Below are 16392 nucleotides of genomic sequence, written 5' to 3' on the forward strand. Positions count from 1 at the left end.
GCATCTCTGTCTCTGGCTTGCTGCAGTGTTCCAGCGAAGCCCAACGCAAGCTGGAGGAACAACGCCTCATTTTCCACTTGGGGACCCTACAGCCTTCCGGATTCAATATCGAGTTCAATAATTTTAGGGCCTGAACTCTCCCATGTCCTAGCCCCCTAGCCCATACACCAGTCCTTGTTACCACATAGCCTGCCATTACACACGACCTATTATTCGTCACTAAGAGTCCCCATTAACAACTATTCACTCTCGCAGCCTGATCGTTATCAACTCTTTGTCTGTCCAACTGCTCATCTCTCTATTTAGGCTCTATCCTATCGGTTACTCCCTACCCCATCCCCCTCCTGGTTTTTTTGCATATAAACTAATGTTTTGCCAACCACCATCAGTTCTGAAGAAGGGTCACTGGATCTGAAACATTAACTCTGTTTTTTCCTTCACAGATGCTGCCAGACCTGCTGAGCTTTTCCAGCAACTTTGTATTTGCAGGTTCAAGTCCCACTCCAGACCTGAGTTTAAAATTCCCAGCTACATGTCCAGTGCAGAACTGAATGAATGGCAGTCTTGAGGTAACTCTGCTGTAACCGTGCCCTGAGCAGTTGTATTCCAGTCTTTGGGCTGTGCCTGCTGCTTGTCTCTTCATGGATTCTACACTCTCTTGGGCACTGGCACTCTGAGAAACTGCACTGGTTTACTAGGTTGCTAATTCTGAGTCCCTAACATGACTAATTTGTACTTATCATAGATCCTTTCACTTTCGTCAGCTTTGTAACACACCCTCAAACAGTCTTTCTCTCCTGCTCCATTACATGCTCCTCTCTACTAACATCTTCATTTACATCATTGTCATTGGTACTGTCATATGCCATTGTACCAGAAATGGTACATCATAAGAAGTGCTGCCTGCCAGGTGAGACATTAAACAAAAGTGCCAACCAGTCTCCCCAGTGGATATAAGCAATTTATACTTCAAAGTGGAGTTGAGGAGTTCTCCTGTCCTGGCCTATATTTGTCATTCATTCAATAACACATCATATTGCCATTTATGTGAACATGTGTGTAAATTGGCTGCCACACTTCCTACAATACACAGTGACTACACTTTGAAAGCATGCCATTGATTGTAAAGCTCTTTGGGACAACCTAAGTCATGGTATGAGCAGTATAATAGCAAATCCTTTTTTGATTAATTTTGAGATTGAGGCATTGCTAGAGACCACAAACTGAAAGTGAGGGCAGAATGAACACTCCATTATAATCAATGAATGATTGATTGGCAATCAATGATTGATTATTTTCAGAGGGCTTACACCTGGCAGTGAACTAACCTGCCCGGGTCAGGTGTTAAACAGTTTAATTTGGAAAGCAGGTACTCATGATATACATAGAATCCGAATTGCTACTTTACAATTGGTATATCATTGCCAATGAAACTGAAGAGGCCCTTAAACATGACCTAGATCTTTATTGCTGATCATTTTGCAGCTATGTCTTCCTTTGCCTAGGTTTAAAGCACTGAAAGTTCTTGGCTGAAGTTCTCCAACTCTTTCTCTCCCTTTAACTTTTAAGGAATATGTTATTATTTCCAGCAAGTTTTTGGTAAGTTGTCCAACATCTCCTCGAATGAAAATGGAAAAGTTCTAGAAATACATACAGCAGGTCAGGTCGCTGGTGTGGAGGAAGAAACAAAATTAGAGTTTCAGCTCAATGACTTTTTATCAGAGGGGGAAGAATTTTGTGAATTAACAAGTTTGAAACACATATGGAATCAAGGAAAGGGAAGGGAGAGAGGAGGAATAGAATGGCAAGGTCTTATAATATTGAGGAAGGTTGTCGATACTAAACATTGAACGTAGGGGGTGATTCTGGAACAAAGAAAAGTGAGTCCAGAGGAGCTGTTATTGATGGCTGAATTGTTTTCACAGCTACAATTTGAATAAAGTTAGACAATGGCTAAGATCTGAAATTGTCGAACTCAATGTTCAGACTGAAGGCCTGTTGACATACCATTCCTTAAGCTACCATTGAACTGCATGAGGACATTTTCTGAGAAGGGCACAGAGATCAGACTGGAGGGGTCGGACGAGGAATTAAAACAATGAAAGATCTGAAACTCGAGGGTCATGTTTGAAGACTGAAAGGCATTCTTCAAAACCATCACCACATTGGGTCTCTTCAATACATAAGGTACTGCAGCCTGAAAAGGCGAGCCTGCATACTATCGTTTCCAGAAAGGATGTCATAATTTTTGTTGTTTGCTGCTTGTTGTCATAATTCTCGCTTTCACGATGCAGATTTCAGTCAACATTGACTTTTTAAAATTAACTTTCAAAAGCAATCAAAATGCTGCCATACACGGCTGCTGGGAGTCAGCAGACCTTTCATGATTTCCAGTCAGATTACCTCATGTTGGGACATGCTTCTGAGAAGTTCTTAAAATGTAAATGATGCTGGCTGGAAATGCCCTCTCTTGCACAGACATTTGCAAAGCAAAAACTACTTACAAATTTACACTTCCTGTAGACTGGGTATTTACCCAAAACTCAAGTCCAGAACTCACGTGTCCTTTTGTGATACTTAACAAGACAGAGCCATTTAATCGTGAGTAGGCATGAACAACCCATCCTTCTCCCCATTGTGTAGCAATGGCTTCAGCTTTGAACTTCCACACCATTTTGTGTGAACAACGGAATCATTTACTCAGGGTATGAAACCTGTCTTCAGTGAACAAATCTTGCACTCAAAGCACCAGGGAAAAACCAGTCAGTCTAAAAAAAAAACACACCAGGTCTAATCCTGAGACCATTTCAAGAATTCAAGATGGCGCCAGAGCATAGCGACATTTTGTGAGCTGTCTGCAGCAGATCTTATTCTTACATATCTTATCATTGTTCTGCTCTCCTAAACCTCAATTCTCAACTCAATCAGAATTACTAACAATGTTCTCTTAAATCTGCTTTCAGGTTTAAAGTTTCGACAACCAACCAAGTTCAACTTCCAATGCTGACCCGACATGGAGGAGGCCCAACTGGCCACAAGAACCCCTGGAATGCTCAGGGCCACAACTGGTACCCAGGACCCCATCGGGAACACACACCTCTCGGAACAGCAGACTTTTCTCACCGACACCCGGGATTGATTCGGAGCAGCCACCTACCCAGGAAGCATGGGAGATGCTCTAGATTTCAGGTCAGACTGAAACTTCAGGGTTTCAAGTCCTGCCTCCCAGCATACTCCTGGCAAACATCCAAGCCATTGAAAACAAGATGGATGAACTTAAAGCTGGACTCACTTTCCAAAGGGAATGAAGAGACTGCTGTGTGCTCCCTTTTACGGAGACATGGCTCCCTCCTGCTACACCTGACTGTGCCTTATATACTGAGGGTTTCTCAGCTCACCGAATGGGCCACCTGGCATCCTCGGGCGAGGCATGGGGCACTGGGGTTTTCTTCCCAATCAACACCTCTTGGTGCTCAGATATGGCAACTCTGGGAGTCACAACTTCCCGGATCTAGAATATCTTAAAGTGCTCTCCCTACTACCTACTATGCAAGTTCACCTCCGCTGTCCTTTATTTTATTCATTCATTTGGGGGATATGAGCATTGCTGGCTGGCCAACATTTATTGCCCGACCCTAGTTGCCCATGAGAAGGTGGTGGTGAGCTGCCTTCTTGAACCACTGCAGTCCACCTAGTGTGGGTTAATCTACAATGCCATTAGGGAGGGAATTCCAGAATTTTGATCCAATTCCTGACAGCAATCTACATCCCACTCCATGCAGAAGTAAAAAGGTGCACCAAGTATACAACACTACAGATAGTCTTGAGACAGAATACCCCGAGGTTTTGTTCATCGTAGCCAGAGACTTCAATCAGGCCAACCTCAAGAATGTGCTACCAAAATACCATCAATCCTTCTCCTGTCCCACCAGAGATCTGAACATCCTTGACCATTGCTATACAAAGATCAAAGATGTCTACCGCTCCATCCCCCGTCCGCATTTTGGAAAATCAGATCAGAATGCTGTGCTCCTCCTCCCGGCTTACAAGCAGAAATTGAAGCATGAGGACCCAATAAAGAAAGTAGTACAGTGTTGGTATGAGGCAAGAGAAGGACTTCTACGAGACTGCTTAGAGTTGGTGGACTAGTCCATATTCAAGAACTCAGCAGCCAACCTAAATGAGTATGCCACTACTGTCACAGACTTCATTAGTAAGTGTGTAGAGGACTGTGTGCCAAAGAACTTAATCCAAATGTACCCCAACCAGAAACCATGGATGAACTGGGAGATCCACTCCGTATTGAAGTTGAGGTCTGAGGCAGTAAAGCTGGGCAACCCTGGCCTCCACAGGAAATCCAGGTAGGATCTTCATAAGTCCATTAGAGATGCCAAGAAGCACTACCAAACTAAGATTGAGACCCAGACCAATCACATGGACGCCTATTGTTTGTGGCAAGTCTTGCATGACAAAACTGGCTGCAAAGCGAAGTTGAACAGAACTGCAGGAATAGTACATCCCTACCCAACAAGCTCAGTGCATTCTGTGCTTGCTTTAAACTGAAGGTCAATGAAACGATGTCACCTATCCCAACAGCCTCAGATGCACCTGTACACCCCCGTCAACACCACAGATGTTAGATCCGTCTTCCTGAGAGTGAACACACGGAAAGAGACCAGCCTGGATGGTCTCCCTGGCCATACGTTCAGATTGTGTGTGGACCAGCTGGTATGGGTATTCACAGACATCTTGAACCCCTTCTTACTACAATCTGAAGTCCCCAGTTGCTTCAAGAAGACCACCATCATCCCAGTGCGATAGAAGAATCATGCAGCGTGCCTCAATGACTACCGCCCTGTGGCTCTGACCTCCAGAATTATGATGTGCTTTGAGAGGTTAGTCATGGCCACATCAACTCCAGCCAACTAAACTGTCTTTATCCTTTCCAATTTGCCTACCGTCATAACAGGTCCACAGTAGATGCCATCTGCCTGGCCCTACACTCATCCCTGGAACATCTGGATAACAAGAATACCTAAGTCAGGTTTCTACTTATTGACTACAATTCCATCTTCAACACCATAATTCCAAACAAGCTCTAAACTCTGAGACTTGGGTCTGAGCTCCCACTCTGTAACTGGATCCTTGACTTCCTGACCCATAGATTGCAATCAGTAAGAAGAGGCGACAACACTTCCTCCAGCATAATCCTCAACACTGATACCCACATGGCTGAAAACTCAGCCTCCTACTGCACTCCTTATACACACATGGCTGTGTGGCCAAATTCCGCCCCAACTCTATTTACAAGTTTGCTGATGACACCACCGTTGTAAGTTGGACTTCAAACAATGACCAGACAGAATACAGGTCAGAGATTGAGTGCTGAATGGTAATGGTGTAAAGACAACAATCTCTCCATCAACATCAGAAAAATGAAGGAGCTGGTCATTTGCTTCAGGAAGTGGAGTGGAGGGCATGCCCCTGTCTGCATCAATGGTGCTGAGGTCGGGATGGTTGAGAGCGTCATGTTCCTAGGAGTGAAGATCACCAACAATCTGCCCTGGTCTACCCATGTCGACGCGACGGTCAAGAAAGCACACCAATGTCTCTACTTCCTCAGGAGGCTAAGGCAATTCAGCATGTCCACAAGGACTCTTACCAATTGTTGTAGATGCACCATAGAAAGCATCCTATCTGGATGCATCACAGTGTGGTTTGGCAACTGCTCCCAGACCACAAGAAATTACAGAGTCATGAACACAGCCCAGTCCATCACATGTACTAGCTGCTGCCTCAGAAAAGTAACCAATATAATCAAAGACTCTCCCACCTCAGTTATACTGTCTTCCACCCCTTTTCCATCAGGCAGAAGATATCAAAGTTTGAATACATGTACAAGCAGATTCAAGAACAGCTTCTTTCCCACTGTTATCAAGCTTTTGAACTGACTCCCAAACATTAATTCTGATCTCTGACTCTGCACCTTCTCTGCGGCTGTAACACTGTGTTCTGCACTCTGTTCTACCACCCTGATGCACTCTGTATAGTGCAATCTGGCTGTATAGCATGCAAAACAACACTTTTCACTGTATCTCGTTACATGTGACAACAATAAATTAATCAATTCATCAATTTCTACAGTCAGGAGAGCAGAATCCAGCCTAACACTTACATCACATGGTTCAATTTTGATATGTGTTCATCTTCTAGCTTCATGTTTTTTCCTCCAAAATATGTCTTTACATACATCTGTTTGTCTGTATGCATGAGAGAATGAATATTTTTCATTGTGTTTGTGGTTGTGTGAGAGTACATGCCAAATTTTCTTCTGGTTTAAACTTGCCCAAAAGCAGGCTTCATATCTGTCCTAAAAGTCATGATGCTCAAAGGTTAAAATACTCCCTCTAAATGCAAGACAACAAGGTGCAGGGCTGGATGAACACAGCAGGCCAAGCAGCATCATAGGAGCGGAAAGGCTGATGTTTCAGGCCTAGAACCTTCATCAGAAAAGCCCTTTTTATAGGAAACCAATAACAATGCTGAATTAAAGTAAGGACAAATGCATCACTATTTCACCTGGAGAGTGTGTCTCTCTGCAAAGTGGGAGGGAGGAGATAAAGATGGGTGGAGACAGCAAGAACTGTAGATGCTGGAGTCAGAGTCAATACAGTGTGGAGCTGGAAGAACACAGCAGGTCAGACAGCCTCAGAGGAGCAGGAAAGCTGATGTTTTGGGTTTACACCTTTCATCAGGACTGGGGAGGGGGAAGGGAGCTGAGAAATAAATAGGGTGTGGTGGGGCTGCGGTAAGGTGGATGCAGGTGGGTGTTCATCTCCTGGATTTGCTGAATCAATTACAATGGAAAGTGGGGAGTTTTGGAGGTGGTTGAAGAGTGGCTGAGATGGTGTGGAGTGAACACTCCCTCGGAAGGAGAGGTGAGGATCTGTTTGATAGTGACACTGCATTGGGTCAATTAAATGTGAAGGTCACTGGGGTGGAAGGTGAGGACAAAGGGAAACTCTGTCATGGTTCTGGGAAAGAAGAGAAAAGGGTATGAAGAGCTGCAAAAAAAATAGGAGGAATGTGATCAATTGCCTCGTTAAGCATGTGGTGGCAAAACCTTGGTTGAGGAGAAAAGGAAGATATATCAGAAGTGCAGGTATGATAGATTGTAGCATCTGAACAACTGCAGGTGTAGCCAGGGATTTCAGTTGGGATGGTGATGTTCTCGAAGAATATATTAAGATTAATAAGGAGAAGGTATTAGATGTTTTAGTGAGTGTGAAGGTGCATTAATCTCCAGGGCCTGATGAAATGTATCTGCGCTGTTATGGGAGGCAAGGGAAGAGACTGCAGGGGCCCTGGCAAAGATATTTAATACGTCACTGGCCACAGTTAAAGTGCCAGATGATTGGAGGATAGCTACCGGATTTTCTTTGTTCAAGAAGGATAGCAGGGATAGGCCAAGTAATTACAGCTCAGTTAGTCTGATGTTAATGGAAGGGAAATTATAGGACAAAATTCTGAGAGACAGGATTAAGCAACTTGGAAAAGCAGAGATTGATCAGAGATAGCCAGCATGCATTTGTTTGAGGGAGATCCTGTCTGACTAATTTAATTGAGTTTTTTGAAAAGGTGACTAAATGTGTTGATGAGGGTAATGCAATTGATGTGGTTTATACAGACTTCAGTCAGGCTTTTGACAAGATCCCACAAAAGGTAACAGCCCATGGGATCCAAGACAATTTGGCAAACTGAATCCAAAATTAGCTTGCAAATAGGAGGCAAAGAGTGATGGTGGGGAGTTATTTTTATCATTGGAAGCCTGCGACCACTGGTGTACCAAAGGGATCGGTGCTGGGATCCTTACTGTTTGTTACGTACATTAATGACTTGCATGTGAATGTAGAAGGTATAATTAGTAAGTTTGTAGATAATACAAAAATTGGTGGTCTCAGGCTACAGTCTGATATTGAGCAGCTGGTAAATTGGGTAGAGCAACGACAGATGGAATTTAATTCTGATATGTAGGAGGTGATGCCTTGTGAGCAGTTCAATAAGGGAAGGATATATATATAATGTATGGTAGGTCCCTAAGGATTACTGAAGATCAAAGGGATCTCGGAGTACACGTCCATGGATACCTGAAGGTGTCAGCATAGGTCAACAGGGTGGTGAATAAGACATACGGGATGCTTGCCTTCATTAGCCAGGGTGTACAATGCAGGTGCAAGGATGTCTTGTTACAGCTATATATAACATTCGTTAGGCCATAGATGGAATACAGTGTGCAGTTCTGGTCACCATGTGATTGCACCGGAGAGGGTGCAGAGAAGATTCGCCAGGATGAAAAGTCTCAGTTAGAAGGAGTGATTGGTTCGGCTGGGTTTTTTTTCCTTGGAGCAGAGGAGGCTGAGAGGGTATCTGATTAAAATATACAACATTAAGAGAGGCATAGACAGTGCAGATCAAGAGAATCTTTTCTCCATGGCAGTCATACCTCAGACCAGAGGGCACAAGTTTAGGTCGAAGAGATTAAGGAGATCTGAGAGAAAAAAAATCACCCAGAGGGCAGTAGGAACATGGAGCACGCTGCTTGAGAAGATAGTGGAGACAAGTACTCTTGCTACATTTAAGAAGCATCTAGCTGAGCACTTAAAATGCCAGGGCTTAGTAGGCTATGGACTGAGTGTAGATAAATGGGATCAGTGTAGCTTGGTGTGTGGAATGGCATAGACATGGCAGGCCAATAGGCCAGTTTCTACGGTGCATGACTCCCTGACTCTAATGGAGAAACTGGGAGAATCCTTGCTCACACTAAGCCCAACACACCCATTACACTTGTACTGGCTACCATTTCGGCAACGCCTTGATTGCAGAATTCTCAAACTTGCTTTCAAATACCTCCCAGGCCTCTGGTTCTGTTTCCATTCCCATAACTTCCTCAGATATCTGCACTCCTCTATTTCTGATCTTTTGAGACTTTCTAGTTTTAATTGATACAACTTTGGTGGCTGTACCTTCAGCCGCCTAGGCCCTATGCTGTGAAGTTCCCGATTTGAACCTTTCCAGCTCTCTCTCCTTCTTCAAGAATCTCCTCTTGACTGCACCTTCGGTGATGTATTGCCTTATGTAGCTTGGTGTCAAATTTTGTGTATAAGCCTCCGCTGAAGTTAATTATGTTAAAGGTGCTGTATAAATTCAAACTGTTGTTGACCTATTTCAGAGTAGCTATAGGAGTCACTGCATTTATAGTGTGCCAAGAGTGTGAAGTTATTATCTAATACGTTTTAGGGAAAGAAACTGTTTTAAAGACTATTTCTTTTGGCAAAACATGGCTGCTATAAGTCTCCTGACTATACAACTGCAAGGTCAAAGCAGATCACAGAGGGACATTTAAGGACTCTCATCCACGAAATAGTAATATCTTATTGATGACTTATTGTGACAAGGTCATTACTGACCAAAACCACCAAGAAACCCAATTGGGGGAAGGGGGCTGTTTGCAAAATGGCAACATGGAACATGACTTAGTTTTTTGCAAAGGCCACCTGGTAACAGGTGAGCACATCAGCTTTTAATAATACAAAAAGACAAACTGTATAGACAAAGAGAGATTCCATTTTGAACATTCTGACAGAAACCTCTTGCCAGTGTAAGAGAGAGATATCTCACAATAACTAATGGTCTGCTATAGAAAATAACTAGGCAGAAAATAACTGGTGACCCACAAGGCTTTGCACTCAGTCCCATACTGTCCTCTTTATACAATCCTGGCTCTGTGGCCAAATTCAACGCTAACTCCATTTACAAATTTGCTGATGACACCACCGCTGTATATCGAATCTCAAAGAGCGATAAGACAGAGTACAGGAAAGAGATAGAGACCTTAGTGGCATGGTGTAAAGACAATAATCTGTACCTCAATGTCAGGAGGCTAAGGAAATTCAGTATGTCCACAATGACTCTCACCACTTTTTATTGATGCACCATAGAAACCGGCTTGGTATGGCAACTGCTCTTCCCAAGACCATAAGAAATTACAGAGAGTTGTGAATGCAGCCCAGTCCATCATGAAAACCAGAAATCTCCCCATTGACTCCATCTATACTTTCTGATACCTCGGGAAAGCAGCCAACACAATCAAAGAACATGTCCACCCTGGTTATACTCTCTTTGGTCCTCTTCAATCGAACAAAAGATACAAAATTTTGAAAACAGATACCAACAGATTTAAGAACAATTTCTTCCCTGCTGTTATCAGACTTAAAGTTACGGAGTCATGGAGATGTGTAGCACGGAGACAGACCCTTTGGTCCAACTCATCCATGCCAACCAGATATCCTGAATTAATCTAGTTCCATTTTCCAGCATTTGGCCATATCCCTCTAAACTCTTCCTTTTTATGTACCCATCCAGATGCCTTTTAAATGTTGTAATTGTACCAACCTCGACCACTTCCTTTGGCAGCTCATGCCATAAACAGACCACTCTCTGCATGAAAATATTGTCCCTTAGGTCCCTTTTAAATCCTTCCTCTCTCACCTTAAACCTGGCCCTCTAGTTTTGGACTCCTCCACTCCAGGGAAAAGACCTTGTCTACTTACCCTATCCATGCCCATCATGATTTTATAAACCTCTTTAATGTCACTCCTCAGCCTCCGATGCTCCAGGCAAAATATCTCCAGCCTATTCAGTGTCTCCCTATAGCTCAAAACCTCCAACACTGGCAACATCCTTGTAAATCTTTTCTGAACCCTTTCAAGTTTCACAAAATCTTTCCTATAGCAGGGAGACCAGAACTGAACACAGTATTCCAAAGGTGGCCAAACCAATGTCCTGTACAGCTGCAACTTGCCAACCCAACTGCTATAGTCAATGCACTGACCAATAAAGGCAAGTGTACCAAATGCCTTCTTCTCTATCCTGTCTACCTGTGATTCCACTCTTAAGGAAAACTATGAACCTGCACCCCAAGTTCTCCTTGTTTGGTAACAATCCCCAGGACCCTACAATTTAGTCCTGCCCTGACTTGCCTTTCCAAAATGCAATATCTCACATGTATCTAAATTAATCTTCATCTGCCACTCCTTGGCTCATTGGCCCATCGCATCGGAGTTATGAACGGACATCTCACGTATTAGAGTTAATCTTTCTCTGCACCTTCCCTGTAGCTGTAACACTATATTCTGCATTCTGTTCTATTACCATGGTGTAATAATGTAAGTTATGATTTGTCTGATTTGTACGCAATACAATACTTTTCACTGTTTCTCGGTACATGTGACAACAATAAATCAAATCAATGTCACCCTCATTGTTACTTAATCTCCCCTCAGCAATGCACGCTCTCCTATTCTACCACCCAGTAGATGTAAACGAGACGCTGAGAATTCCTAACATGAGAATCAGAGCAGGGTCCCTGGCAACTCCAGCTCGCCACTTACTCTTCCAAACCACCATTTTGGACACATCAACATCTTGGGGCATGTTCCATAGGCAATGGGCACATGCAGCCATATCCACAGACACTGGTATTCGACACACGCCAAGTTCTCTGCACTATTGTGGCACAACTCTAATCTACTCGCAGTACATTTCTGTTCTTCAATACTGCACTTTGCATTGCTCCAGCATCTGTCACTGAAATGCTGCTGCAAGGGCACATTATGTGCAGGGACTGGCATGCCGCTCTCAGCTTTGACCAGGCTGTGTCTCAGGGCCGCTTGCTTCTTTACCTGGATGGTCACAGAATTCATACCTTGATTTGCCTAGTCTTGCATTTTAGGACTTTGCCCGAAAGACAGAACTTAATGATTCACAGTTCTGCTGTATTATCTGGTGACTTAGCACAGGCACAAATCCGGGAAGCTTGTCATGTTTGTCAGCAGTATCAGTCTAGGGTTGGGCATGTTGCTATGCAGCACCATCTTATGTCAATCTTATAGCTGCACTATGTGCCAGCAGCTGAAGAGGCAAACATACAACATGTATTTCAAGTAAATGGCCATGTCCCAAAGTCTAAGTGGAGTAGTCCTCAATCAAGCATTTATTCTGTCACACCCCCCAAGAATAGTGTCAAAGACAGAGAGAGAGTCAGAGAGTCATACAGTATAGAGAAGGCCCTTCAGCCCATTGGATCTCTCCTGCACTGAGCCTATAGCCTTGAATGTCATGATATTTCACTTATTTATCCATGTACTTTCTAAAGGTTGAGAGGTTTTTCCACTTATACTGTCTCCCAGGCAGTTTATTCCAGATTCCCACCACATCTGTGTAAAAAAGTTTTTTTTCTCAAATCCCAACTAAACCTCCTTTCTTTTACCTTATAATTGTGCCCCTTGTTATTGGCCCTAACTGCTCCCTGTACACTCTATCCATGCCCGTCATAATCTTACATACCTCAATACCATCTACTTCAATAAGATCTCCTCCCTTTCGCTTAATCTTGAATGAGTACAGGTCTAAACTACTCAATCTTTCCATACCTGAGACCAACCTAGTGAACTTTCTCTGGACTAATTTCAATGTCATTTTATCTTGCCTTAGATAAGGGAACCAAAACTGTTCAGAGGCGGTTTAGACTGAAGTGAGTTTACCACCACCTCTCTTATAATGTTAAGTCCATTCAACCCAGTGTGAACCTGCTGGCTCTTAAAAAGACCAAACCATACAACTTTTCCCAAGATGTGAAAAATTATTGCTTTTAAAAATCAGTTCCCTTTGAAAGGTCAGAGAATCTGCTACTCCCTCACTTTTTTCAGTGTGTTACACGTAATAACTTCCTAGGTTAAAAAAAACTTATCATGCTTTCATCCTTTTAAATCCGTAAACGGTAAGTAGCCATTCATCAGCCCTCTGTCTTTTTGCCGACTGTAATAAAATTAACTTCTATGTGATGTAGCAGCACAGTCATCCAGTGGTTTGCAAGTTGCAAAATTTTAAACACAGCTCCCCAAATACAAAAGGTAGCTTTAAACAAGTAGAAATTCAGAGTGACAGAGCAAGTCCTTTAAATGATAACAAAATAAAAGTCAGAAAACCAATAATATCTTGGTCTTTCAGACACACTAGCTTGTCTTCTCCTCTCTGCACTGCAGAAGATGACTCAGCCCGGTCTGCAAGCACTCCATTAAAAAAGGGGCTTCTGAAAAAAAGATAGAACACTGTTGTTTATAATGAAAACTTATTAAAGTTGGTAAGATATCCCACGTAAGTGAATTGGCAGTGCAGAGGACTTGCAGGTTTAGTAATGTGAGAGACTGGGGAGTAAGTGCGAGTGAGGGAGGATGCTACGTGCAATAGTGAGAGTGAAAGAGATTGAGCCTAGGTAGGACTGAGTGCAGTACAGAGATAGAGTGAGTCTGCGGTGGTAGAAAGCAGATGATAACATTTACCCTGGTGGAGCAGACAAGGCATTGATTTTCTCTCTATACTACTGGGCATATCTTCAGATGGCTGAGACTGCACTGACCCAACTGGCAACGTTGGACCAGGCTGGCAGGGCCTGGTGTTCTGGCCTTCCCTACTAGTTTCATGGGAAGAGAATGACCTTCTTCTTTACCACCCCATCAAGTAGGACCTCCAGGTTCACTGTCCACAAAGCAGAGAGCTAATTTATTCTCATCAGCTAGATCTGGGGCAAATATCATGAATTGCACAGCATAGCTCTGGATTGCCAGCACTTGACAGGGTGCACAATGGTTTTTTTACAAATGGTGCTAGCACTAGGTTTGCTGGGATATTCTGACAGTGACAGATACTTCCAGCTTCAGCAAGTGGATGAATTGAGCTAGCATCAAATGAGGGGGGCATCCGAGGGGAGTGGTAAGTAGTTAATGAGACAAATTTGGGATTTTGAAAAAAACTCACTAGAACTTGTGGAGGGAATGGACCATGAAACTCGACGAAAATAACATTTTGTCAAAAGATGATAAGATTCAGTCCTGTGTTCCTGAATGTAAATGCAGTTATTTAAATAAAACTTGCACACCATTGTAAAGAAATGCAAATCAAAACATGTATTTCTATTCAATACGGGCCCTGAATATTCACTGGTGAAGAGTGTATGCCTGAAACATCGACTTTCCTGCACCTCTAATGCTGCCTAACCTGCCGTCCTCCTCCAGCTCCACACTACATTACTCCAGGTGTGATCTCACTAGGGCACTGTTCAGCTCCGGTAAGACTTTCTCGCTCCTGTGCTCAGTTCCTCTTGCAATGGAAGCTAACATGACATTTGCCTTCCTGACTGCTTGTTTCACTTGCATTCTTACTTTGGTGTATAAGGATACCCAGGTTCATTTGGACACAAGCATCCCCAAAGGAGTGGCAAGGTGGCTCAGGGGTTAGCACTGCTGCCTCACAGCGCCAGGAACCCAGGTTTGATTCCAGCCTCAGGCGACTGTCTGTGTCGAGTTTGCATATTCTCCTTGTGTCTTTGTGGGTTTCCTTTAGGTGCTCTGGCTTCCTCCCACAGTCCAAAGATGTGCAGGTTAGATGAATTTGCCATGCTAAATTGCCCGTACTGTCAAGGGACGTGCTGGCTAAATGAATTCGCCATGGAAAATGCAGGGATAGGGTGGGTTTGGGTGGGATATTCTTCAGAGGGTCAGTGTGAACTCAGTGGGCAAATGGCCTTCTTCCACTGTGTAGGGATTCTATGATCTATTGCAATGTAAATAATACTCTGTCATTCTGTTTTTTCCTACTGAAGTGGACAACACCATAGTTAACCACATTATTCTGCATCTGCCATGCATTAGCCTATTCACTCAATTTGTTTAAGTCACCCTCACACTCCCAGCTAGTTGTGTCATCAGCAAAGTTTGGAAATAGTACATTTGATTCCATATTGATGTTGTTGGGGCCCAAGTATTGATTCCCGTTGTTCACCACTCATCACTACATTCCACTCTGAAAACAATCTATTTGATTCCTACTCTCTGTTTCCTGTCTGCTAAACAAAAATTTCAGTCTGTGCTAGTACATTACTGCCAATTCCAAGTGCTTTGATTTTGCACATTAATCTTTTATGTGTGACTTCATCAAAAGCTTTCTGAAAATTGAAATGCACCAAGTGCATTGGTTCTCCCTCCCTATTCTCCTACTTATGTCCTTAAAAAACTCAAGTAGGTGTGTGAAACAAATCAATTCTTAGTCTAACATACCCAGCTTGTGTTATTAGTGGGGAAAACAGGAAATTTGGAGTGACAGTAACACCAGCTCCTATTGCACTATATTTAAATATATTCAGATATTTATTTTGGGGACTTGGTGCATATCATAGGAATGATCAAAAATGGAATTCAGGGGAATTGAAAAGATTAATTTTCAGGGTGCTCATGACTTTTGCCACCTCTCCCTGTCAAAAGACATTTGTCCCACTCATACACTAAAATTAAATTGACAATCAGGTCTGCATTCTAATCTGGCCACTTTACCCACTTTGTTGAAATTGCTTATGAGCCATTTCTTAAGAATTATTGTGAACATTTCACACCCACACCATTCCCCATTGTATTTGAAGTTAAAATCAGGTGTAATATTTCCATTCTACGCAGATGTTCTAGCCATTGCATAACTGTTTCTATTGTTTCACAGTTTAATTAAAAAAATGCCAGCTTTCCACCTTACAGATTTACAGAAGTATAAGAGACAAAGGACTCATAATATCAGCAGCCAAACATTATTGGTGAATTTAGAGGAAAATAATGTCAGGGCTTATATTTTCATGGATGACATCTTCATAAACAAGAACTTTACAGTTATGATTGATTCCTAATTTGTGCATTTATTGTAACACAATATTAAACCAACTGACAAGATGGAATGTAACATTTCAGCCTGATTTTAAGGATTAATGAAAAACACTGTCAAATCTACTTATCTTACTGCTTTAGGAATGTTAACTTACTCTGAGGAGACTTTCAGCTGCAATATACCAATTTGTCTATTTGTTGCAGTGTGTTAGAATTCTGACTCATAGTTGTAAGTTATCAGACTGTTTGGAAGAATTAGGTTTTGTGCTGTTTCGCCTGAGGTTTCTGCTGGTCTCTTGCCAAATTTATACTTGAAGATAGCTTCTAGTGGATATCACTAATGAAGGGGGTAAACCCGAAAAGTCGACTTTCCTGCTCCTCTGATGCTGCCTGACCTGTTCCTCCAGGTCCACACTGCATTGACTCTGATTCCTGTATGTGCAGTTCTTGCTACCCCCTGGAGTATTGTAAGCAGTTTTGATCTTATTCAAGAGGGTGTCATAGAAGGAGTGCAGTGGAGGCTCACCAGACTGATTCCTGGGATAATAAACTTGTCTTACGACGAGAGAGTGGATCAACTGGGCTTGTACTTACTACAGTTTAGAAGAATGAGGGAGTCTCATTGGAA

General features: G+C 42.8%; 1 protein-coding gene across 4 annotated transcripts in view; it reads left to right on the forward strand.

Moving 5' to 3' along the window:
* The window catches only part of LOC109930475 (chromodomain Y-like protein 2), a 109696-nt gene that overhangs the window by 1073 nt on the left and 92231 nt on the right, over positions 1 to 16392 (forward strand). The gene's annotated exons all lie outside the window — the stretch shown is intronic.

This window comes from Rhincodon typus, chromosome 15 (assembly GCF_021869965.1).
Source record: "Rhincodon typus isolate 14 chromosome 15, sRhiTyp1.1, whole genome shotgun sequence".
In the NCBI taxonomy this organism is placed as follows: domain Eukaryota; kingdom Metazoa; phylum Chordata; class Chondrichthyes; order Orectolobiformes; family Rhincodontidae; genus Rhincodon; species Rhincodon typus.